The 27,744-nt window shown below is 39.3% G+C and overlaps 1 pseudogene; it reads right to left on the bottom strand.

Annotated features, from left to right (window-relative positions):
* Window positions 1–738: 738 nt before the first annotated feature.
* On the bottom strand, window positions 739–27,744 carry LOC134372413 (sulfotransferase 2A1-like; annotated as a pseudogene).

Raw genomic sequence — 27,744 nt, 5'->3', positions numbered from 1 at the left:
GGTGTTAGTCTTTAGTATTTCTGTATAAGTCACTCATTGGCTTCTAGTTGGCCAGTTAGCTCAGGTGGTTACAGCATGGTGCTGATAACACCAAGGTCCAGGGTTTGATCCCTTTACCGGCCAGCTACCAAAAAAAAAGCAAGAGAAAAAGAAAAACATTGTCTTCTTATTGTCTTGCAGTAGGCTTAACCTTCCAGGAAGATGTCTCCTGTTTGTCTCAAGCAGCTTTGCAGAGAAAAGGGTATCTGTGAGCAATTAGCAGTCTCATTCACAGCAGGTGGAGCACAAGTGTACACAGGTTTGGTGATATGGACAAGGCCCCAAGAGCATCCACGACAGAAATATCCATACTAAATTCTGAATAGTTGGGATGCCAAAAATACAGAGAGAAATATGATTGGGGATCGTTACAAAAGAAGTGTTATGTATGTATGTACTGTTTCATTTTACATTTTAATATATAAGTCACAAATATGGCAAAACATTAACTTTTATTTAATCTGGTTAGAATTCACATGAGCTTTAAAATATTGTTTTCTTTACAGTTCTGTATGTTTGAAATATTACATAACTTTTTGAAGCTGGCATAGCTTCAAGTTAATAAGGAACATGACTATTTCCAAGGGTTAAGTGTATAATTGAATTGTAGGATTAAAGTTTGTTTCATCTGAGCATGCCTGTACACAAGAACATCAGGAAAATCAGCGTTCGTGTGTCAGATTCAGAAATATTAGGCCATTATTCCCATGGGAAAAGCCCTTAAAGAAGCCTAGCCATCTTCTTTTGGTATATTTTATCAAAGGCTTCCCTCTGGGCCACTGTAAAGTGGTTTTTCCAGTCCCCAGTAACTCCTGTCACATCCAGAAAAAAAAAAAAAAAAAGTCCAGATCAAATTTATAAATATGGTCTCAACACTTCATTGGAAAAACTTCTGTGTTTGTCCTTACTGCTGATTTATCTTGCACGCTGAACTGGAAACTGCAGGCAGTATACCCAAGTGGCTAAATTTTTCCTGTCTGTACTCAGGTGCCCTTTGGTTTTAATCCCAGACTACTATTATTATATAATATATTCGAGTCTCAAATTTGCTGTCTGTTAAGTAGGATTATCCCTAGTACCTATACTATATAATATAATATATCATAGTGGAATTGGGAGGATTGGATAACACTAAAGGCAACAATAATACGTAAGACACGTTAAGTAATTCTTATGTGCCAGTCCTTGTTTTAGGATATTACATGCATTCCTCATTTAATTCTCAACACCTCTTGGAGATCGGCAGTTCTTTCTTCCCACACCACTCTTATCCAGGGTCATCGCTGCTCCCAAACCATTCTTTCTTTTTCCATTATTTAACTCTCCTCCTTTGGATCTTATGTCATGCAACTGCCTACCCCATGTATCTGCTTGTTGTAACTTTTCACCATGTCTCAGATCAAACCCCCTCACATCCATGAAGATTTTAGCACACAGCGCACTGGAACTCTCTCAGATACAATTACAATCAAAATGCTGGGTCAGTTTGATATCCATATAATGATCCTTCTAATACTCTGGTTCATTTTTTTCTCGACGTTTTCTAACGACCATGTCTTCCACCCCATTAGCCGTTCAACTCAAGGCTTTCCATATTTCTTTGCGTTACTAATATTTATTTTTTTCTCCATCATTTAAATTTCACATATCCCATTCAAAGAAAGTTGGCTTCTATGTTTCAAGAAAATTCATATTAGCACCTCCATTTCCCCAGTACAACTCAATTGAGAATTACAGTCTATTGATATTACCTTCATCTCACCATTCCTCTCATCTCATGAACTAATTTACTTCATAACCCACAATGAAATGACAAAATTGTTTAATGCATTACTTCTTCGCATTTTCAACTAAAGAGAGAATTCATGGATAAATACTAGTCCCAGATAAACCCAAGTATAAACATGACAGATGATGAAACCAGAAAATCTGGCTCACTAATCTCCATTTTAAATTATGTTCACTTACAGGACATATTGTCTGAAAAAAAATTATACCTTCTTTTTTTGCTTTATCTTCAATACCTTCTCCCAGTCTTCCCTCTTAGCTGATGAACTCAATGAACATTTAAATGGCAAACTAGAATCAATCACGATAAAGTCTCACAATTTCCTAGCAGGACAACCATCCTTGTCCCTTTATGCATGCCCCTTCCTGTTATGATGGGTGAACCTTCCATGTTCCTGCTTAAGATAAACCACTCATCTGAGCCTCACTTACTTTACTTTTCGTATTGCTTTGCTCACTTACTCAGGATGCAGCTCCAATAGTTCTGTGCTTTGTCTCCTACGTGATTTACCTACTATATTAAATCATTTTATGATAATAAAAATATTCTGGAATTTCTTCCAATTTAAACACTATTACTGTAAATCATGCATGTTCTTAAAAACAACTCCTCCACTTCTTTATTATCCATTTTAGAAACTACCCTAAAAAGTGTCTGTGTTCTCTGTCTGTGGTTCTTTGATAAACGTTTTTCCTTGAGCACACTTCCATCAAGCCTCTAACCCCACTGTCGAAATTGTTCTTAGAAATGTCACCAGAGATTCTCCATGATGCCAAATGAAATGGTCAACTCTTAGTTGATGTGATCTTTATCAGGATGTGATACAATTGATAAGCTCCTCATCTTTGAACTCATTTTCGTTTGGCCTCTAGGACACCATTTTTCACATGGATTATTGCAACATCCTGTTAACTGATTCTGTCACTTTTGTATAGTCATGTTTACAATGTATTCTCAACACAGCAGGTAGATTAATTCTTTTAAAACAAATCAGGTTAAATGGAAATCATCAAGTCGAAGGTATACCTGTTCCCCAATGTTCATCGCAGCACTCTTTACAATAGCCAAGAGTTAGAACCAGCCCAAATGTCCATCATCAGATGAGTGGATACGGAAAATGTGGTACATCTACACAATGGAATACTACTCTGCTATAAAAATGAATGAAATACTGCCATTTGCAACAACATGGATGGACGTTGAGAGAATTATATTAAGTGAAACAAGTCAGGCACAGAAAGAGAAATACCACATGTTCTCACTTACTGGTGGGAGCTAAAAATTAATATATAAATTCACACACACACACACACACAAAAACTGGGGGGGGGGAGAAGATATAACAACCACAATTACTTGAAGTTGATACGACAAGCAAACAGAAAGGACATTGTTGGGGGGTAGGGAGGAGAGGGAGGAGGGAGGGAGGTTTTGGTAAGGGGCAACAATAATCAACCACAATGTATATCGACAAAATAAAATAAAAAAAAATAAAAATAAATTTAAAAAATCAGGTTATGTGTTGGTCTCCTCCAAATTCCCCAATGACTTTGCACCTCATGAGGAAGAATATCCAAATTCTTTTAATGGCCTACAAAGCTCTAACGAAACCTTATACTGTGATCTCTCAGATTCCAGTCAGTTCCATTGACTTTCTATGTTCTTTTTCAAACATAGCTGGTATGCCTCCACATTGTGTAGTGTACTAACATTTATAAAGCAAATGTATTTCATAGGGCCTAGTTTCCAAAACCCTGTAGTTTCAGGTATAACCTAGTTTTTAAAAATTACATATAGAAATGTTAAGCTTGCAAAAGACAGGAAACTTTACCCAGGCTAAAGTCTCTGTTGTAGATAAAGAATTGTAACACAGCAAAATTGCTGGCTCAAGGACAGACGTCCTTGGAGCAGGTTAACTTATTGATTGAGGTGTTAAGAAAGTTGTTTTACTGTTATGTAAAAATACTGAGGAAACTGCTGTAGGAAAAGACAGTATTTGCTAAGAACAAGCTTTTGTTGGTGGATTGATCTAACCTTTTGCAAATTGCATTATGGAATGTAACTTTGTTATTTCACTGATGTTATCAGATTCTCTTGTTAAATGATACTTAGCCATAACTCCACCTGTATTCCTTTTCTGTAACTTTCTGGCCTGGAGAATAAATACTGAGTCAGAACCCCAGTCTGGTGTTAATTTCCCAAGGAGGAATGCCTCTTTCTTGAGGGTTCTGGGAAGTTAATGCCTTCGGGGTGTCTCACTACTCAGAAGAAATGGGCTTTGAGTAATCCTTTGCATCTCCATCACCCAGGAGAGAGAGGTGACAAATCTGTGTGAGGACAAAGAGAGTGCAACACCACATCAGCAAGTTTTGTAACTTGCTGTTCTTTCTACCTGGAATGCTGTTCCCTTGGGAAGCCCAGCAAACTGTCAAATGTCATCTTTTCATTGAGATCTTTCTAACCAACCCATTATAAACTGCAGGTTGAAAATCAAATCTTCTTACTCTATGAAGTCAATATCCTCACTTTTTCCAGTGCTCACTGTGTGGTGAACATATTTGGCCTTTATTACAGGGTCTCAGCTGAAGTTTTTACCTGGATTAAGTCACATGTCTCTCCTCTCTTTTTTCTCTCCACAGGGTTTCTATTTATTATTTATCCTCTTCTTTTGGTGGAATAGATATTCCCATTGTCAATATATGTGAAGAGAGACTTACTCCAGAGGGCTAGGGACTATGCTTATGTTATGAGCAGAAACTCTCTAAGAAGAAAAGGGAGGGTTCTCTACCTGATGAGCTATATCTAGAAAATGGATGTAGCCAGATAGTACCCCAAGAGATATATTATTCATTGAAAATGCCTCATTTTCATGTCTTTATAACCTTAAAAATACCCCATATCATTTCTTAGTCTTTTAAGTCCAGTGCCACTTATGTGATTTTATAGATTCAAATATTTTTCTTCTGTCATGTCTTAGTATATAAATAGAAGCAGGGGAATTCATTGTCCCTTTCTTTCATGTACTAATACTAGAACTCTTAAGTTTTTTCAACAAAGTTCCTTTACTGTGGTCCATAACGGTATCAGGCAATAAGGAAAAATTGCTCTTTTTATTATCTTTCATGGCCTGGAAGGATATGTTCTTGATGACTAAGTCCAGTCTTCTGGGCTTAGCTTCTTGACCAAGAATTGGCTGATCCTCTTTACACTGGCTCTTATGTCCTAGAATAAGAACCACAAGAGGAAGGACATGAAAGTAAAATACAATGGGAGAGAAGAAAGAGAAGCAGCAGAGAACGAAGATGAGGAGGAGAGAAAAAATGAGGAGAAGTAGGAAGAGGATGAGTTCACTGTGCTTATCTGGCTAATGTGTAATCTGTGCAAGTGATAGAGCAGAGTGCTTATGAGAGAATGCTCTTCAAAGACAAGCAGACTGTTTAAATGCTGTTACATTCGTATGCTTTTGTCATATTCTTAGCTTGAAAACCAGAGACTATGGGCAGACAACCAATGAAATCGATAAACAGCAAGGAGTATTATAAATACAGAGGTACTGAGAGGTACAGGAGCATATAACATTGGGACAGTAATCGTGTCAGAAAAGGCTTTTATGCAGAAGTGAATTTCTTTCTTCAGTAGTTTTATTTTTAAATAAGTTTGTATTACCAAAGAGTTGCATACAACTTTTCAAGAGTTGACCTATGGACAGTTCCTATATGCACATTCCCCAGCTTTTCCTAGTGTTACCCTCATACATAACCATGGTACATTTGTCAAACTAAAAAATTGACATAGGTACAACACCACTGGAGAAATTACAGGCTTTATTCAGATTTCCACTGTTTTTCCAAGAATTATCCTTTTTCAGTTGCAGGTTCCAATCAGAGACCCCACATTTCATTAAACTGTCATGTCCCTTAGTCTCCTTTGGTCTGTGATGACTTCTCAGCCTTCCTTTATCTTTCATGACCTTGTCGTGTTTGAAAAGTGCTTATCACGTATTTTATTGAATGTCTTTCAATTTGCTTTTGTCTGTTGTGTTTTTTTCATGATTAGACGAGGGGTATGGATTTTTAAGGAGAATGTATGATAGTGAATTTTAAGCTATTACTTAAAGACTCAGTCAAAATTAGTCAAATCAAGGCAAAGAGGCCATTAATTTTTCCAGCAGAAGCACCATAAGTGTCAGTTATGAGGAGAAAATTATCATGGTGTATTTACCTCTCTTTTAATTCAAATAAATTCCTAAGGTAGAACTCTCTTTCAACCACGATAACCACCCTTCCTAATTTAATGCATCAACCATATAAAAGGACTAAAACAGAAATGATGAAGTCCCCCAATTTCCCCTCTTTTGTTGTTTTCTGTACCCCATGAATGGTTATTAACTGACTGTCGGGTTTGCCAAACAGTTCTTCAGAATGGGATTGTCTAACAATGCTCAGCAAAGGGCAAGAAAACCAAGACAAACTCCGATGACAAATTTCACAATAATTAAAGACAAAAATTGTCAACCTGAGTCAAACCACAAAGACATGCGTTCTTCTCTTCTGCTCATCCTCTAAAACTCTAGCCTTACTTCCACTCAAGGAGTGCCTGGCCTTCGGCAGTCGCCTGATGCACATCAGCTGAACAAAACCTTTAAGCTGTATTTCAACTGCTTTCTTTTGATGCTAGCCAACTCTTTCTATGAATATCTTTGAATACTGACATATTCTATTCCTACTGGAATCGCCCATCCTGTTGGTTGATCTGGAAATATATAAATAATTCTTATACCAATCTTGACCCTGCCAGGCCCCATCTTCCTTCCCATCCCCTCCCAACACTGGGTTCCCAGGATGCATCAGATTTTTTGCCACAGAATGATTGACAACAAGTACATATGTTAAGCTTTTCCTCAGTGCATGTGTTAAATATTGTACAAATAATAAGAACAAAATCAAAGAAATAACATTTATGATGTAAGTAGAACAATGAAGGAGATGCAGACAGTGGCCATACTTTGTCTTCTCACTGGGTTAACCTCTGAATGAAAGGATAGAATAGAATTATAGATAGCTATGAAATGGGGTGTGTAGAGCTAGGGCTGGGTCTGGAGCTCACAGACCCCTAAAGCCCATTGTCGAGACTGTGTCACAAACCCTTCACACACAGGTCTATGAGCTAGGTAACAGGGAGGAAGTTCCTTGGAGTCATAGGTGAAGAAAGAATAGTCTATTCAGCACACACACATCTAAGAGCTAGGCAGTCCAAAGGGAAACTGAGCAGCTGCTGGCAAAGTCTAAAGAAAAACTGAGCAGGTGCCAGCAAAGTAAACTTGCTCTATTTTTAGATGTGAGCTCTGCCCACCAGCAGTTCAGAGCTGCTGCTCCACACACTGAAGAACACACAAGAATAGCAAAAAACTAAAAGTATCTGGGCATGCATGTATGCTAACTCCACCCCCACACAACTTGTTTACAAAGAATGTGCTGCACCACCCCCAACCAGACCTGAGGCGAGGGGGCCTGACTAAACTACTCTATTTTCCTCACAGGGTGAATAGAATGAATTTGGGGGGAGAATGGTTACCTGATGTAGCCCCTCATATGATACTAGCAGGAAATTCTCTTTTCCTATCATTTGCAGCCAGCCACAAATATGGTCAAACCATGAGCCATATGACAGTGTAAGAAAAATTAAGAGAAAAGGTGACTGGTGCACTCTTGTGTGCTCAATTGCCAGTACAATCTGGCCCATTTTACATATGCCATGAGTAGTAGAAGAGCAAATGAGTGAAGTGGATGGAAAACCTTTTCTTTTTCTCCCACCCCCATTTGCATGAGAAATAGAATTCTGCATTTACTGCATAGATGACAAATCAGAAGGTTCTATATCAGTTGCTATATTTAAGATGAGTTTCACATCTACTCTTGATAAAATAGATTTCGAATTGTGAAGAGAATTTAGTTAGCAAATGTAGGAGCTAAACTTAAACTCCATCTAATTTGGAGTCAATGTCTTTGTTCTTTCTGCCATGAATATAGTTTATTTCTCCTGTGGCAGAAAATGATGTGATTAACTGTAACAAACACATATCTTTTGTCTGTATTTCACCCACCCCAAACCTTTGGAACAGGACATTTTATGAGAATTTCTTCCCCTCACATGTACATGCTATTCAGATGACTATTGCTGGAGGAGTCATATCCCAAGTGATCTCATACTTGGACAGTGTTGATTTGTCCAATGTGGGGCATCTGACACACGCAAACCAGTGCCTCTTCCCTTGAAATTTTTGGTCTTCGTATCAAGAGTAAACTTGCTGTCTCTCTTTGTATATCTGGGCAATAAGACAGAAGTCTACATATTCAGAAATGGTCAGCTGTCTTTCAGGTCATGTGGACACAAAATAATAGAAACCTATACTGATACCAAGAAAATGAAACTTTCGAGCAGAGATTTAGGAAATTCTGTTTGAGTCCATGGTTTCCAGCTATTCCTGGGGGAGGTCTGGCTGAATTCTTAAACTGTATTTATTGAGAAAGCATACTGCTTTCACAATTTCCCTCTTGCTTGACTTATTTATCAAGTTTAATGTTGTTTGCAGTTATGTGTTTGGTATAATAATTAAACAGGAGCTCTGGTTGTGGACAAGATAGCACCAGAACTCAGAGGTGAAGTGATGTGCTTAGCATACTATAGATCATAAATTCTTTCAAAAACCAAAATGGAAGATTTTTCCTACATTACAATGAAGACAATAAAATTTTTTGAGTACCGTATCAACAAATACATCCCCAAATCCCACTTGAATAATAAGAAATTGAAGCTCATAGACATTATGTCATCCTTCTGAAAAGCAGCTAGTAAAAGGTTGAACAATCACTGTTTGAACGCAGATACTGGGAGCATTTTATGCAGGAACACGCAAGATTATAGACATGGTGGACACGTTATATGGCTATAGGAAAAATGGTAGCAGTTAAAAATATGGTTTCTCTGTAGGACAGAGAAATCTAAAAAGATGCCAGAGAGCTGGACATTTAAATTTTTTTATTTTAGGCAATACAGTCCTTTAAAAAAATATAGTTAATGGAAACTCAGATCCAAAATCCTGGGTACTCTTACGAAACAATATTATAAAAAAATTGTTTAAAAACTTCAAGGGACACGGCCGGGTGAGCGTGGCTGGGGGCGTAGGGCGATTTGGGGGGTCCGGCTGTGGGGCAGCCGGAGGGGCGGTCCGTGGGAGGAGACCTCGGGCAGAGGGAAGCCGGCCAGCCCTTCCTGTCTCTTAGGGCGACCGCGGAGGCCAGGTGGATCCTACTAAAAAAAGAGCCTAATCGAGCCCCGGTTCTGAAAACGGCAGAGGCGGTGACGGCAGCGGTTTGCGGAGGCGCATGAAAGCGAAATCCTGTTCTTGATGCTCGTGCTGCTTGCGCTTGTGCTGCCCGGCATCTGCAGAGACTCCGCAGCCGGTTGAGCATCCCTAATCTGAAAATGTGAAATCCAGACGTGGCTCCCCGGAGAGGCCCAAGACCCAAAGCAACCACACACACAAGGCACTAGTGGCCAACGGAGCAGTCACTGAGGTAGCCATACCAAATTGGCAACCAGTCAGTAGTGTCAAACCTGTGGACTGTGAAACCCCCTGCCACGATGAATAAACATCAAAGAAAAGATACCAGAAATACGAAAAATCAAGAAAGTACACCACCAAAAGTTAATAAATCTCAAGCTCTAGATCCTATAGAACAAAAAGCCCTTGAAATGACTGACAAAGAATTTCGAGTGATAATTCTAAGGAAACTGAATGAGATACAAGAAAACTCAGCTAGACATCATGATGAAATGAGGAAAAGTATACAGGATCTGAAAGAGGAAATGTACAAGGAAATCAATGTCCTGAAAAAAGATGTAGCAGAACTTGCTGAACTGAAGAAGTTATTCAGCGAAATAAAAAACACAACGGAGAGTTTAACCAGCAGGCTTGTCGAAGTTGAAGAGAGAACCTCTGAACTTGAAGATGGGCTGTTTGAAATAACACAAGCAGACAAAAAGAAAGAAAAAAGAATCAAAGGCATTGAAGAAAATCTGAGAGAGATATCAGACAACCTTAAGTGCTCAAATATCCGAGTCATGGGTATTCCAGAAGGGGAGGAAAAAGGAGATTGCATTGAAAACATATTCAACAAAATAGTGGCAGAAAACTTCCCAGGTATAGGAAAAGTCACAGATCTTCAGATCCAGGAAGCTCAAAGATCTCCAAACGTATTCAACCCAAAAAGGTCTTCTCCAAGACATGTTATAGTCAAATTGGCAAAACTCAAAGACAAAGAGAGAATCTTAAAAGCTGCAAGAGAGAAGCATCAAATCACCTATAAGGGAGCCCCAATCAGGCTAACATCAGACTTTCCATCACAAACCCTAAAAGCCAGAAAGGAATGTGATGATATATTCAAAATACTAAAAGACAGAGATTGTCAGCCAAGAATACTCTACCCTGCAAGGCTATCCTTCCGAAATGAAGGGCAAATAATATATTTCTCAGACAAACAAAAACTGCGGGAGTTCACCACCACACCACCAGCCTTACAAGAAATTCTCAAGGGAGTACTGGGTTTGGTTCCTGAAAAATAACTACCACTGCCATAAAAACCCAAGAAAAATCTAAACTCACTAGTATAATAAAAATGGCATTCATGAAGAGAAAACAAACAAACAAAAAGGCTATGTACAACCAAAAGAACCAACAAACACAGAAAACAAACAGTAAATCAGAAAGCAAGGAAGAAAAGACAACTAAGACAACCAAACAATAATCAATAAAATGCTAGGAATAAATCAACACTTTTCAATAACAACTCTTAATGTAAAAGGCTTAAATTCCCCAGTCAAAAGACACAGACTGACTGACTCTATTAAAAAGGAGGACCCAACTACATGCTGCCTTCAAGAGACCCACCTCACCCATAAAGACTCACATAGACTAAGAGTGAAAGGATGGAAAAAGATTTACCATGCAAACAAAAAAGAAAAACGAGCTGGAGTAGCTATTCTTATATCTGACTAAGTAGACTTTAAACTAAAACCAGAAAAAGAGACAATGAGGGACACTACATAATGATAAAAGGACTGATCCATCAAGAAGACATAACAATCATAAATATGTATGCACCCAATGTTGGAGCAGCCAGATTTATAAAACAAACTCTATTAGACCTAAAGAAGGAAATAGACACTAATACCATAATAGCAGGGGACCTGACACCCCACTGTCAATATTGAACAGATCATTTAGGCAAAGAATCAGTAGAGAAACACAAGATCTAAACAATACTCTAGACCAATTGGATTTGGCAGATATCTACAGAACATTCCATCCAACAACCTCAGAATATTCATTCTTCTCATCAGCACATAGATCATTCTACAGGACAGATCACATATTAGGTCACAAATCAAGTCTCAACAAATTCAAAAAATTTAGAATTATCCCATGTATTTTCTCAGACCATAATGAATTAAAACTAGAAATCAATAACAAACGAAATTCTGGAAAACATACAAACACATGGAAATTAAACAGCATTCTACTTAATGACATATGGGTCCAAGAAGAAATCAAGCAGGAAATCAAAAAATTTATTGAAATTAATGAAAATAATGATAAATCATACGAAAACCTGTGGGATACTGCAAAAGCAGTATTAAGGGGGAAATTTATTGCATTAAATGCTCACCTCAGAAGAATGGAAAGATGGCAAGTGAACAACCTAACACCTCACCTAAAAGATCTAGAAAAACAAGAACAATCCAAACCTAAAGTTAGCAGACGGAAAGAAATCATTAAGATCAGAGCAGAACTGAATGAAATTGAAACCCAAAAGATCAATGAATCAAAAAGTTGGTGTTCTTATGCCAGTACCATACTGGTTGCGGAGAAAAAGGAACTCTCATACATTGTTGGTGGGACTGCAAAATGGTGCAGCCTCTATGGAAAATGGTATGGAGGTTCCTCAAACAACTGCAGATAGATCTACCATACGACCCAGCTATCCCACTGCTGGAAATATACCCAGAGGAATGGAAATCATCAAGTCAAAGGTATACCTGTTCCCCAATGTTCATCGCAGCACTCTTTACAATAGCCAAGAGTTGGAACCAGCCCAAATGTCCATCATCAGATGAGTGGATACGGAAAATGTGGTACATCTACACAATGGAATACTACTCAGCTATAAAAACGAATGAAATACTGCCATTTGCAACAACATGGATGGACCTTGAGAGAATTATATTAAGTGAAACAAGTCAGGCACAGAAAGAGAAATACGACATGTTCTCACTTACTGGTGGGAGCTAAAAATTAATATATAAATTCACACACACACAAACACACACACACACACACACAAAACTGGGGGGGGGAAGAAGATATAACAATCACAATTACTTGAAGTTGATACGACAAGCAAACAGAAAGGACATTGTTGGGGGGAGGGGGGGAGGGAGAAGGGAGGGAGGTTTTGGTGATGGGGAGCAATAATCAGCCACAATGTATATCGACAAAATAAAATTAAAAAAAAAAAAGTTGGTGTTTTGAAAAGATAAATAAAATTGACAAACCATTAGCATGGCTAACAAAAAAAAGAAGAGAGATGATTCAAATAACAAAAGTTAGAAATGAAAAAGGCGATATTACAACTGATTCATCTGAAATAGAAGGAATCATTTGAGACTAGTATAAACAACTATACGCCAACAAATTTGAAAATCTGGAGTAAATGGATAAATTTCTGGACACACACAAGCTCCCAAAACTGAACCATGAAGACGTAGAAAATTTGAACAGAACAATAACAATAAAGGAGATTGAAGCTGTTATCAGAAGGCTCCCAACAAAGAAAAGCCCAGGACCAGATGGATTCACAGCAGACTTTTACCAAACATTCAAAGAGGAATTGACACCGATTCTTTACAAACTATTCCAAAAGATTGAAACAGACGCAAATCTCCCAAACTCATTCCATGAAGCAAACATCATCCTGATACCAAAACCAGGTAAAGATATAACCAAAAAAGAAAACTACAGGCCAATATCCTTGATGAATATAGATGCAAAAATCCTCACTAAAATACTAGCAAACGGAATACAGGAACACATACGTAAAATTATTCACCACGATCAAGTGGGATTCATCCCAGAGATACAAGGTTGGTTCAACATACGCAAATCAATAAATGTGATACACCATATTAATGAGTCAAACACAAGGACCATATGATCATCTCTATAGATGCTGAAAAAGCATTTGATAAAATTCAGCACTCATTCATGACAAAGACCTTCTATAAGTTAGGTATAGAGGGAAAGTATCTCAACATAAGTAAAGCCATATATGACAAACCCACTGCCAATATCGTCCTGAATGGGGAAAAGCTGAAAGCTTTCCCTTTAAGAACAGGAACTAGACAAGGATGCCCACTGTCACCACTCCTATTTTACATAGTGTTGGAAGTACTAGCCAGAGCAATCAGAGAAGAGAAGGAAATAAAGGGCATCCAGATTGGAAAAGATGAAGTCAAACTGTCCCTGTTTGCAGATGACATGATCCTATATATCGAACAGCCTAAAACCTCTACAAAAAAACTGTTGGAATTGATAAATGATTTCAGCACAGTAGCAGGATACAAAATCAACACACAAAAATCAGTTGCATTTCTTTTCTCCAATAGTGAACATGCAGAAAGAGAAATTAAGAAGGCCTGCCCATTTACAATAGCCACCAAAAAAATAAAATACTTAGGAATTGAGTTAACCAAGGATGTGAAAAATCTCTATGAGAACTACAAACCACTGCTGAGAGAAATTAGACAGGATACAAGAAGATGGAAAGATATCCCATGCTCTTGGATTGGAAGAATCAACATAGTGAAAATGTCCATACTACCCAAAGTGATATACAAATTCAATGCAATCCCCATCAAAATTCCAAAGACATTTTTCTCAGAAATGGATTGAACTATCCAGACATTTATATGGAATAATAAAATACCACACATAGCCAAAGCAATGCTGAGCAAAAAAAATAAAGCTGGAGGCATAACACTACCTGACTTTAAGCTATACTACAAAGCTATAATAACCAAAACAGTATGGTACTGGCATAAAAACAGACACACTGATCAATGGAGTAGAATAGAGAAACCAGAAATCAACCCACACACTTACTGCCATCTGATATTTGACAAAGGCACCAAGCCTGTTCACTGGGGAAGGGACTGCCTCTTCAGCAAATGGTTCTGGGATAACTGGATATCCATATGCAGGAGAATGAAACTAGACCCATACCTCTCACCATATACTAAAATCAACTCAAAATGGATTAAGGATTTAAATATACACCCTGAAACAATAAAACTTCTTAAAGAAAACATAGGAGAAACACTTCAGGAAATAGGACTGGGCACAGACTTCATGAATACGACCCCAAAAGCACGGGCAACCAAAGGAAAAATAAACAAATGGGATTATATCAAACTAAAAAGCTTCTGCACAGCAAAAGAAACAATTAACAGAGTTAAAAGACAACCAACAGAGTGGGAGAAAATATTTGCAAAATATATATCTGACAAAGCATTAATATCCAGAATATACAAGGAACTCAGACAACTTTACAAGAAAAAAACAAGCAACCCAATTAAAAAATGGGCAAAAGAGCTAAACAGGCATTTCTCTAAGGAAGATATACAAATGGCCAACAGACATATGAAAAAATGCTCAACATCACTCAGCATCCGGGAAATGCAAATCAAAACCACATTGAGATACCATCTAACCCCAGTTAGGATGGCTAAAATCCAAAAGACTGAACGATAAATGCTGGTGAGGTTGCGGAGAAAAAGGAACTCTCATCCATTGTTGGTGGGACTGCAAAATGGTGCAGCCTCTATGGAAGATGGTATGGAGTTTCCTCAAACAATTGCAGATAGATCTGCCATACGACCCAGCTATCCCACTGCTGGAAATATACCCAGAGGAATGGAAATCATCAAGTCGAAGGTATACCTGTTCCCCAATGTTCATCGCAGCACTCTTTACAATAGCCAAGAGTTGGAACCAGCCCAAATGTCCATCATCAGATGAGTGGATACGGAAAATGTGGTACATGTACACAATGGAATACTACTCAGCTATAAAAACGAATGAAATACTGCCATTTGCAACAACATGGATGGACCTCGAGAGAATTATATTAAGTGAAACAAGTCAGGCACAGAAAGAGAAATACCACATGTTCTCACTTATTGGTGGGAGCTAAAAATAAATAAATAAATTCACACACACACACACACACACACACACACACACACACACACACACACACACACACACAAACCGGGGGGGGGGGGAAGAAGACACAACAATTACAATTCCTTGAATTTGACACGACAAGCATACAGAAATGACATTGTTCGGTTGGAGGGGGAGAGGGAGGAGGGAGGGAGGTTTCGGTAATGGGCCACAATAATCAACCACAATGTATATCGACAAAATAAAATTAAGAAAAAAATAAAATAAAACCTTCAAGCTCTTTAATACAAAATTTACGGCTGTCCATTATATTAGTAGCTTCATTTCTTAACTACAATTTCCCATCCCTGTCTTCAAATTGTGCCAACTCTTCTCCTCTAATGCACTTTCCTGTTCTTGTTTTCCATCTTAGTGAATTGGTAGCATATCCTACAAACTTTTCTCCATATCTTAATTTTTCTAAGTTAACAATGGATTCTAGAGGCCACTCTGTAGTAGTGTGGCAGTATTCCTAATTTGTTGTTTTTGCTTTTCTTGCATTGGATAATACTCCAGTATATTGTGTCAATTTTGGTTTATTTTTTGCTATTACAAATAAGGATCATTTAAGTAGTTTTATGTCTATCTTTTTCATGTTTTTGTTAGTGTACATTTATCCATTGGTGAAGTGGGGACTCTGCTTGAAAGTGTATATGCTAGAAAGGTATAATTTGCAAAATTACCTTACATAGGCTTGCATTATTTTCTATCACACCAGGAACATATGACCATGCTTGTCTACCCAGAGTCTCATCCCTAGAACGTGATTCACATGATTTCAATGCTAGCTGTGGTAGGCAGAATGCCTTTAACCACCAAAGATGTCCACGTCTTTGGCACAGGGTATCACAGGGTGAAGATGATACAAAATGTGTTCAGTTTCCCTGGGCTTGGGTTTCAGGACATGCATGAGTCTGGGTTTCCAGCCACTCCCTGAGGTCTCAGGCACCTCCTCTGAGCTCCCCTGGAGGAAAGCAACTGTTGCCAGTTAGACCTATTTTTAGCACCAACAGGGAGAAATGAGGCCACAGGGGGATGGTTTATACAATCCAGTGGCTGGGCATGCTCAGTAAAGAGCACAAAACATTTTGGTGCATAGAACTGGGAACCACCCCCTTAACTGAATATTCAGTAGATAGAGAGACTGTAACATCTGAATCCCAGCTGAAGGTAGGGTTGTTGTTCATGTTCCTGGAGGCAACCTGCACTTTGCTGGCTGAGGTGTGTATATTTACTTTGTATCTAAGTTAACTTTCAGCAAGCAGCTGCTCATTCTCTTGAACCAGCCTGCACTTTGTACTGAATTTTAAGTATGTTTTTCTTGCTTTTGTGTTAGACTTGATGCTGGTACTGAACTTACTTTTGTGTTAAACTTGATGTGGGCCCTGCTCAGTCTCTGGAGCAATGCCCCACCCCACTTCTCACCACTGTTGCATTGGGGGCCAAGTTTTCAACACATGAACTTTGGGGAGACACTTTCAAACCACAGCAACATCCTAATCCCCCAATCTGTGAATTTGTTATTTTTCATGGCAAAAGTGTGATTAGGGGAAATAGCTTCAGATGGGGAGATTATCTTGGATTAGCCAGGTGGGGACAATGTAATTACAGGGGTCTGTGTTTGGAGGCAGATCTGTCAGAAGCAGAGGAGATGTGATGATAGAGATGTGACCATGTGCCGAGAGGTGCGGGCAGCTTCTAGAACCTGGAAAAGGCAGGAAGTGGATTTGTTGCAGTAAGTTACTATGAACTCTCAGGGTGAGGCAGGAAACACTGAGGCTTAGGACATGAAGCAGAGTTTATGGATGTGCTGGCACCGGCCCAGCGGACTACCGTCACAAAGGCCGAGCCCCGAATGCAGCGGGGCTGTTAGTTTTATATTATAGCATTTCCAGGTTTTTGCAACAAGGCAAACAGGGTGATCTTATGATCTTATGTGGTTATGACTCTTATCTTAGGGTGGAAAATTACAGCAGGGGAGAAGCAGAAGGGAAAATTCTGTTACAGCAGTATGTGGCAACTATGGTGTGAGACAAGGCGGGGGTGCAGCTGCAGCTGGGTCTTTATGATACCTGAGCAGGGGTCTTAGTTACAGCATAGCGGGGCACAGCTGGGCAAACGTGAGTGCCTCAGATTCTCCCCTGGAAACTCAGAAATGGTATGTAACTAGGCGCACACATTAATTTTAGCCTGTTAGACATATTTTGTACTTCCAAACTACAGAATGTAAGATAATTTTTTGTTTTGTTTTGTTTTTAAGTCATGGCACCTGTGGTAATTTGTTGTAGCAGCAATAGGAAACTAACATACTTTCCAATATGGTCAGTGAGAAATGGTATCTCAGTATAGTTTAAATTCACACTTATATTGATTGTGCTGACTTATCTTTTTATATATTCATAATACTCAGAAAAAAACTGGGGTGGCAGAACACGTTGATGAGATTCTGTTGTTAACCGGAGGTGCCACATACATTTAACAATGTCTAACTTTGGATGGCAATGTTTGCTTAAACCATGAGACAGTAAGACCTGGAGGTGAGGTGCAGAACTCTACCATCCACCCAGAACCCATATTTTCAGTCAGATTCATTGTACCCTTGAAGGAACCATTCAAAATATTGTTCAAATGACTCTGGATATTTGGCTGTCTTCGTTACATACCAGAAGTAACATCTTTTGTATTTCTCATTAAGTAAATGATCTAAAATGAGAAAAAAAAGGGGGGGGGGGGATAATGAGAGTAAATGCATCTGGTTCCTTTGCTCCTGGATTTTTGTAAATGAAGAAAAAATTCCCAACTCCCATTAAAGTGTTTGGCTACAGCTCATCTTCTTTAGTTCATTCATTCAGCAACATTTATTGAGAACCCAATGCGTCATACATTTACTTAAAGACTGAGAGAGAAACAGTGGGCAAGACAGGAATTGTTTCTTCTCTCAGTTACTCCAGTTAGACTGGCTATAATCAGAAGGACGGTAAATAACAAATGCTGGCGAGGGTGTGGAGAGAAGGGAACACTCCTGCACTGTTCGTGGGATTGTAAATTAGTAAAACCACTATGGAAACTGTATGGAGGTTTCTCAGACAACTACAGATAGATCTTCCATATGATCCAGCAATGCCTCTTCTGGGTATATATATACCCAAAAGAATGGAAATCATTATGTTGAAGGGATACCTGCACTCCTATGTTCATCGCAGCTCTGTTTACAATAGCCAAGATATGGAACCAACCTAAATGTCCATCAATGGAAGATTGGATAAGGAAACTGTGGTATATATACACTGTGGAATACTACTCTGCCATAGAAAAGAATGAAATACTTCCATTTGCAACAACATGGATGAACCTGGAGAAAATTTATGTTGAGTGAAATAAGTAAAGCACAGGGGGATAAATACCACATGTGCTCACTCATATGTGGGAGCTAAGAGAGAAAGGAAGGAAGGAAAGAAAAACCACAGTAGTGCAGTGATCTTACAGAGGGGGGGAACATTCCTAAGGATACAAAGTGGAGTGGGGGGAGGGGGTGGGAGAGGGAGGTTGGGGATAATTGGGTGGGGACATGGGGTACAAAAGTAATTTCTGGTAATGACTGTGCCCCCAGTATGAATCTGGCCCTCACATCATGGCACAAGGGGGGACAATTAGCTTTGTATCTCGTGAATATTCAGAATAAATTTTAAAAAAAACGTGATACCTGGCAGGTGGAGGTTTTCTAATATTTGGAGAGACAAATGTTATTACATTTTGGCATGACTGTTTAAGAGTATCTGAGCTGTACGTCAAAAATTGTGAGTTTCATTGGGATTCTGTCAGTGTCTCTTGATTCAATGCTCTCCAGGGATTTCATGTTCCAGGCTTCCATTTCTTTTCTTAGGAATTCCTACCATATCAGCTCTTCCCAGGGACTAATCAAATAGATGTTAACGGCCAACTGTATGTAAGAATCCTTTTATAAAATTCAAAATGATGGCAGAAACAAATTCATTATGCTGCTGCAGATTGTGAAACCTCGAAAGAGAGAACAGACTTCAATGTTTCTCAAAACAAATAAAAAAGAATGGTCTAAATCAATAAACCTGACAACAGATTGGGATAGGCTGGATCCAGTGTTATCTAAGGTAGATTCTAATTCTGATCATCTGCCCACCCCACAGCAGTCACAAGAGCTGAGCAGGAGTCCTGACACATTTATCTGTGTGACTTTGGCTTCATGAGTTCCTTGCCCCATTCCTCAGTTTCCTCTGTAGTCCCATGGAAAGAGCAATGTAAGAATAGAAACTATCAAAACAAGAAATAGTTAGATGATAACGTCTGACATTTACTCCGAGCTCACTATATATCATGAAGCATCACAAGCTCTTCATCACCTGTGATACTTACAAGGGAAGACAACAAAGACACCAAAGTCAGATCATTGGCAAAAGAAAGATATGATTAAAACAGTCAGTCTGCCTTCTAATCATATCTTATTAAAGAATTCAATCCACATAAAAAAATAACTTGCAGCATATATGTCATCTAGACATAGTAAAATGATGCGCTCTTCCCTCCTAAGAACTTAATACGTCGATAATACCTCCTTTCTACCAGTGCACACCTTTTCCCCTTCACCTTGCCACCCTATACATGATGACTACCATAAATATTGTGTTTATTATTAAGTTACTTCTAAATATGTAGATATGTTTCATAATGTAAATGTATGTAGGGTTTATTATATAAATGAAATATATGTACTACGAGTATATGTAAATATAGATATATACAGTATATACTATAATATATTTACATATAGTACATATATTTATTAATATATTAATTGTATGTACTATAAAAGGTTATACTAATATATTAATTTACATATGAAATATATACACTATAGATACCTATGTAATACTACGTATAATATACCACTACACATATTATATATATTATGTGAACTGTAATTCTTATGTATCATATATGTGTATGTAAATACACATAATCAGAATAAAATATTATAGTACACATATTAATATATATAAATATTGAATATATAACTGTGTATTGTATAATACACATAATATTGTATAATACATGTAATACATGTATACATAGATAATATAGGACATACATGCATTTATATTATAAAATACGTTTTATCGTGCATAAAATTATGTATATTATACATATATTTAATATTTTTATGTAAAATGTTATAGTTTGTATATTTATGTACAATATGTGTGTATATATTTATATAGTACCTATAATTATTTATGTAGTACAGGGGTACTTCAGAAAGTTCATGGAAAGATTTGTATTATCTTTTAATTCTATTTTTCCACGAACTTTCTAAAGTACCCTCAGACATATACTATATTTACACAGTATATTAGAAAACATATATAACATGTAAACATATTAAATGTATTTTTAATAAATATACGTATGCATTAAAATCACTACAGCCTTTCTATGTCCGTGTAAATGTCCCATGGCTACTGTGAGGTTAAATATGATACTTGAAAAAGGAGCTGCAGATGAGTCAGCATATAGCGCCGAGTAAACGTTTCCTGAACGTGTGAATGACAGGCACAGAGGAAGGCGTAAGGAGTGTCTCAGCTTCTGTGCTCTGCTCAAGGCAAGGGGTAAGAAGGAGTGTCTCTTAGCTTTTATGTTCTGCTCAAGGCTTGGTTTTTCATGTGCTCAGGAGAGAGCCACAGAGACACGGGGAACACTTGGCATACAACGAAGTTATTGATCATGAGCAGCTAAGAAGAGTTACATATGTGAGTACTTCGGAAAGCTCATGAAGAGATTCATATTGTCTTTCAGTTCTCTGTTTCCATGATCTTTTTGCAGTACCCTCATACTGGGGCCCGTGATGGAAATCAAAGCAGGGGAAGCTCAAAATCTAGTGGGATTTGTACCATCATGAAGAGGAGGGAGAGATACAGCATATTTATGTGAGAGCACAAGGGGGGTAATTTGTATTTAAGCACCCAGCACTAAAGGGCACCCAAAAGGACTTTATGAGAAGCAAAATAAGCCAGGTGCAGAGGGAGACACATGCTGCAGGACTCCACTTATATGAAGGGTCTTCAAAAGGTTCATGGAAAGATTCATTTTATCTTTAAATTCCATTTTTTCCACAAACCTTTTGAAGTTTCCTCTTATGTGAAATCTAACAAAAATGTCAAACTCACAGTAACAGAGACTAGAATGGTGGTTACCAGGGGCTAGGGTGGGGGAAATGGGGAGATACTGGTCAAAGGGTACAAACTTTCAACAATAAAATAAAATAGTACTAGAGACCTAATGTACAGCATGGTGACTATGGTGAAAAATAACATATACTTAAAATTTGCTAAGAGAGTTATCTCAAGTGTTCTCACCACACACACACACACACACACACACACACACACACACACACACACACACACACACACACACACACACACACACACACACACATGGATAATTATGTGAGTTGATGGTATGTTCATTAGCTTGACTGTGGTAATTATTTCACAAAGTATACATACATCAAAATATCACATTTTAAACCCTAAATATGTGCCATCTTATTGACAAGTATGCCTCAGTAAAGCTGGAAAAAGGTACTCAATACATATTTCCTTTATTCTATCTATACCAGCACACTCTAATGCTCTGAAAGTATTTCTTGTCATAAAATCTAGGTCCCTGAAATTCTGAAAAACAACAAACAACCAGTATAGTTCCTCCTTAATATCCCTAATGAATTTTCTCTGTGTAACCCCTTTAAACTATAGTAATAAAACGTGGCATCTACTGCTGGTGATGGGTGAGTAGCTGGTACTAGACTAGACTTCTGGATATAGGAAATTATGAAAATAGATGAACTATATCAGGTAAGTTTTCAGGCAGTGACAAGAGGTCGTGCAAGACTGAGATTCATGTGAGAGAGCAAACTAACCAGCTGAGCCCACCATCTCCTTGTCCTCTGCCTCAGGGTAATTCCTCCACCACAGTAGACAGAGCTGGAAACTGAGCTGAGCACAGCAATTGTGCTGAGCTGAGAGGGCAGAGACCAGACTTCAGGGCTACTGGAGAGGCTGGAAGAGGGTGGATGGTCAACAGAGAGTGCACGTCAGAAGTCTGTGTCAGAGTCTTCTGGAAATTCACGGCTGAGGGCTGGGCTGTGCATGCATGGAGCAAGATCACCAGACATTGACCAGATACCAGCAACTATTAGCAGTTCCTTCATACCCCTGGTATTCAGCTGAGCCATCCAAAGTAGCCAGATAAAACTAGGCACAATACACATAGCAGGAAAGAGAAGAAAATATCCCCAGACTTCTCGTCAGAAAAAGTGGAAGCCAAAGAAAAATGGAAAACTGTCTTTGGGGAGCGAGGTTGGGGATAATTGGGTGGGGGACATGGGGTACAATTGCAATTTCTAGTAATGGGCATGCTGCCAGTATGGATCTGGTCTTCACCTCTTGGGCACGAGGGGTGATCAGCTTTGTATCTCTTAAATATTAATAACCTATAAAAAAAAGTGTAAAAAATTTAAAACCATCAACTGTTCATCCTATGCCCATTGAAAATATCCTTTAAAAATCAGAATAAAATAAAGATAATTTTAGAAACATGAAAGCTGAAGGAATTTATTGCCAGCAGCTCTACACTACAACAAATTCTAAAGGAAGTGCGTCAGTCTGAGAGGAAAATCATAACACATCTATCTATAGGAAGGAAAAAAGGGCCTCAGAAACAATAAAGGAGTAATATTAAAGACAATATTTTTTTCTCTTGTAATTAACTTAAAAGTCAACTGTTTAAAGCAAAATAACACTAGGCAGTTTTCATAATGTAGGTAAAAAAAAAAGCAGTTATGAGGTACATCGCACAAAGAAAGATGGCGGGTAAATGGAATTAGGTATAAACTCCAGCTCTTGTCCTCAACTCAGACTGATGAAGTCATCAAAATCCTCCATCTGTGTAACTCCATCAGCAAAACCCTGCATTGACCTCCTGGGGACAACTCAATGTTTTCCCTATATTTTTCTCCCTGCCTCACTCTCTTAATTTATGATGGAGTTTGGATGTGTTGTCCCCTCCAAAACTCATGTGGAAATTTGATCCCCAATGTGGCAGTGTTGGAAACTGATTGAGTCACGGAGGCGGAGGCAGATCCCTCATGAATGGAATAATGCTCTCCCTGGAGGAGGGGGGATTAATGAGTGAGTTCTCACTCTGTTAGTTCCCGCGAGAGCTCGTTGCTTAAAAAGACCCTGGCACTTTCTCTCTCTCTCTTGCTTCCTCTCACCATGTGATCTGCTCATACCTGCCAGCTGCCTGCCACTTTTCCGCCATGAGTAGAAGCAGCCTGAGGCCCATGCCATATGCAACCATCCCAGAATCGTAAGCCAAATAAATCTCTCTTCTTTATAAATTACCCAGTCTCAGGTATTCTGTTATAGCAACACAAAACGGACTAAAACAGAAAATTGGTACTGAGGAGTGGGGTGTAGTTAAACAGATACCTGAAAATGTGGATGCAGCTTTGGAACTGGGTAACAGGCAAAGGTTGGAGGAGTTTGGAGGATTTAGAAGAAGAGAAAAAGACGAGGGAAAGTTTGGAATGTCTTAGAGACTTATGTGGTGGCAAGCAGAATGCTGATAGAAATGTGGACAGTAAAGGCCATGCAGATGATGAGGTCTCAGATAGAAATGAGGGACTTATTGGGGCCAGCCCCATGGCTCACTTGGGAGAGTGCAGCGCTGGTAGTGCCAAGGCCATGGGTTCGGATCCTATATAGGGATGGCCGGTGCACTCACTGGCTGAGTGTGGTGCAGACAACACTGTGCCGAGGGTTGTGATCCCCTTGCCAGTTAAAAAAAAAAAAAAAAAAGAAAAGAAATGAGGGACTTATTGGGAATTGGACAAAAGATAACCCTTGCTACACTATAACGAGGAACTTGGCTGCATTGTGTCCATGCACTTGGACTTTGTGCAAGTAGGAACTTAAGAGTTGTGAACCAGAGCATTTGGCCAAAGACATTTCTAAGCAGCAAAGCATTAAGCAAGCTGCATGGTAGCTTTTAAGAGCCTACTCTGAGTTATGGCAGCAGAATCATGATGTAAAGCCTGAATTTAAAAGGGAATCGGAGTGTAAAGATTTGGAAAATTTGGACCCTGGCCATGCGGTAAAGAAGCAGACAGCCAGCGAACAATGCAAGGGTGAAGCAGATAAACTAGTTGCTAAAGACTATCTTGGCAGTGAGGCAGCCAGATGCTAATAGTGGAGAAAATGAGAGGAAAGCCCTGCAGGCATTTGAGAAGTCTGGAAGAGTGCCCCACCTATCACATACCCTGAGGCCTAGAAGGACTGAGTTATCCTGGAAGACAGATTTGGAGCGCAGCTGCCCTCAGGATCCTGCTCCCTGCATCCCAGCTGTTCCGGGTGGAGCGGCCCCAAGTGTGGTTCATGCAAGCAGCCTTGGAGTGTAGAGGCCCAAAACCTCAGTGGCGCCCATGTTGTGTTAAGTGCAGGCCAGCAGGACATGCGAGCTGTGGAGGCATGGCAGCCTCCACCCAGATTCCAGAGGATGTATGGAAAAGACTGGGGGCCCAGGCAGAGACCTGCCGCAGGGGCGGAGCCACTGCAGAGGACATCTGCTATAGCAATGTCGAACAGGAAAGTGGGGTCAGAGCCCCCACAGAAAGCCCCCACCAGGGAAAGGTCTAGTAGAGCCAAGGCAGCAGGGCTGCCACCAGGACCCCAAAACTCCGGGGCCACTGGTAATGTGCAACGTAGGCCTGGAAAAGCCACAGGCACCAGCATGGCCCACTGGGCTGTGCCTGGCAGAGCTGTGAGAACAAGGCTGCCTGATGCTTTGGGGACCCAGATGCCCAATTGTGCCCAGGATGCAGGACTTGGGGTGAAAAGAACATTATTTTGGAGCTTTAAGACATAATGTCTGCCCTGCCGGGTTTCAGCCTTGTTTGAGGCCTGTTTTTTCTTTCTTCTGGCCTACTCCTCCCTTTTGGAATGGAAACGTGTACCCAATGTCTGTTCCACCATTGTATCTTGGCAGTAGATGAATTTGGTTTTGTTTTTCAGGTTCACAGCTGGAAGGACTTTTGCTTTTGGTCTCAGATGAGACTTTGGACTTTTAAGTTGGTGCTGGAGCAAGTTAAGACTTTTGGGACTATTGGGATAGAATGATTGTATTTTGCATGTGAGAGGGACATGAGTTTTGGGGTGCCAGGGGCAGAATGATGGAGTTTGGATGTGTTGTCCCCTCTAAAACTCATGTGGAAATTTGATCTCCAATGTGGAAGTGTTGGAAACTGATTGAGTCATGGGGGCGGATCCCTCATGAATGGATTAATGCTCTCCCTGGGGGAGGGGGGATTAATGAGTGAGTTCTTGCTCTATTAGTTCCCGCGGGAGCTCGTTGCTTAAAAAGACCCTGGCACCTTCTCTCTCTCTCTTGCCTCCTCTCACCATGTGATCTGCTCGTACTCGCTGGCTGCCTGTCACTTTTCCGCCATGAGTAGAAGGAGCCTGAGGCCCATGCCAGATGCAACCATCCCAGAATCATAAGCCAAATAAATCTCTCTTCTTTATAAATTACCCAGTCTCAGGTATTCTGTTATAGCAACACAAAATGCACTAAAACAATTTATTTATTATATTTCTTAAAATATGTGTTTTTCATCAAGTATGCACTGGGATCTGATGCTAAGATAGGCTGTCAATAAACAATATTGTCACTATGGAAACTAAGTATACATTTATTTCTTGTCTTTTCCCAAGAAACCTGTAAATTCCTTTAGGATGTGGCTTGTGGTCATCTTAATTATCACATTCTTCCCCATCATTAAATACAGCCTGACACATTATAGGTGCAGAGTACCTAAATGTATGGAAATAAAAGGCATGAATGCATGCATAGGTGAATAAATAATTAGGAATGAATACATGGATGAATAAATACTTCCAGTTTAAACACGAAAACTGAGCTTCAGAGACATTGCACTATTTCCTAATAGACAAAGTCTAGAGAGCCAAGATTCAAACCAGAATTTCTGACATAACATACAATCATTTTACAGAGTTTGATCTTGGGCTATTTTTTGTTCGTTTAATTTTTCATTTATTCTTTTATTATTTGTCCAATATTTTCTTAAATCTCTACAATGTTTTAAGCATTCTGCCAAGTTAGTGTAAAACAGTAAAAATAGTAACAAAATCAACATGGTCTTCATAATTCTGGAGGTCACAGTAAAATAAATGAACCTGACAGTAAACAACCAGACAAATACAAACATAGCATCATATTAATATAATGTAACACTGTAATAGAAAATTTTGATAATACTGCTACTACCACATCACATAAGATGGTTTGAGGGAGTTTCATCCAATTTTGATTATTTTAGTGTCATATGATTTAAACTATAATCTAAGATGAGTAAAAATTTATATTTATAGCCCAGGGTCACTCAACGTTTGTGGCTTCCTTTAGAACTCCTAAAATTATGCACTGGAGAGCTGTGGAGCTGTCCCTTAGGAAGGACATGCCCTACGTAGATGACATCATGATGTAGCAAAACCAGGTTTCAAATATGAGTGCCAAACCCTTATTTTCTTTGAAATACAGGTGCTGGTTTATAACTGAAGTGCTTCTCCACAGGCTTATGAGTGTTGGTGCCTCAGTATTGGGAGTACAGCTAGGATTATTTAACTAAAGACTGAGTATTCTCTGGGGCAATACCAGGGAGAGTCTCTTGTATATGACACTGTAGCTTGGAACAACATTTTCTAATATGCTCACTCTACTGAGTTACATTTTAACTCTGCCCCTAAAACACAGGCATACAAGACAGCCAGAAAAATGGCTCACATGGACATTGCATTATGAGCTCACCTTGGCCTTGGAGTTAAAGAATGACAAGGGGGAGACCTGACGGGGAGGTGGGAGGTGTACAAGTATGGGCATTTCTTTTTTTTTGCGCTCAGCCAGTGAGCGCACCGGCCATCCTTATATAGGATCCGAACCTGCGGCGGGAGCACCACTGTGCTCCCAGCGCCGCACTCTCCCGAGTGCACCACAGGCTCGGCCCCAAGTATGGGCATTTCTCACTCTTTGTAAGGTCTTGCCTAGTTACACTTTCTATCCATGGTGATCAGTTCCAGTTGACAGCTGATTGGTCCCAGCTGGGATCTCCCTTGGAGTAGATCAGGCTGATGGTCTCCATCGGCCAGGTGGTTCCTGGATAAGGAAGAAAAAAGAGAGAGTGGCACCTACTTCAGTCTAACTTTTGACCTCACCACTGCATCTTAAAGACACTGTGTTGTTTCAGCAGTGATGCCCAATGTCCATAAATCCAATTGATGTCATTTCGCATCTTACTTTTCTCCCCAACAGCATTGAATTGATTCTTCATTCTTGAAACACTCTGTTACCTTGGCTTCCTTGAGACTGTCCTCACCTTGCTTTGTCCTACTGCGCTTTCTTAGAATTAAAAAAAAAATTTAATTGTAGTAAAATACACAGAATAAAAATTTACCTCCTTAGCCAT

This window comes from Cynocephalus volans, chromosome 3, assembly GCF_027409185.1.
Source record: "Cynocephalus volans isolate mCynVol1 chromosome 3, mCynVol1.pri, whole genome shotgun sequence".
Classification (NCBI taxonomy): domain Eukaryota; kingdom Metazoa; phylum Chordata; class Mammalia; order Dermoptera; family Cynocephalidae; genus Cynocephalus; species Cynocephalus volans.
This window is presented reverse-complemented; position numbering and strand designations above follow the sequence as displayed.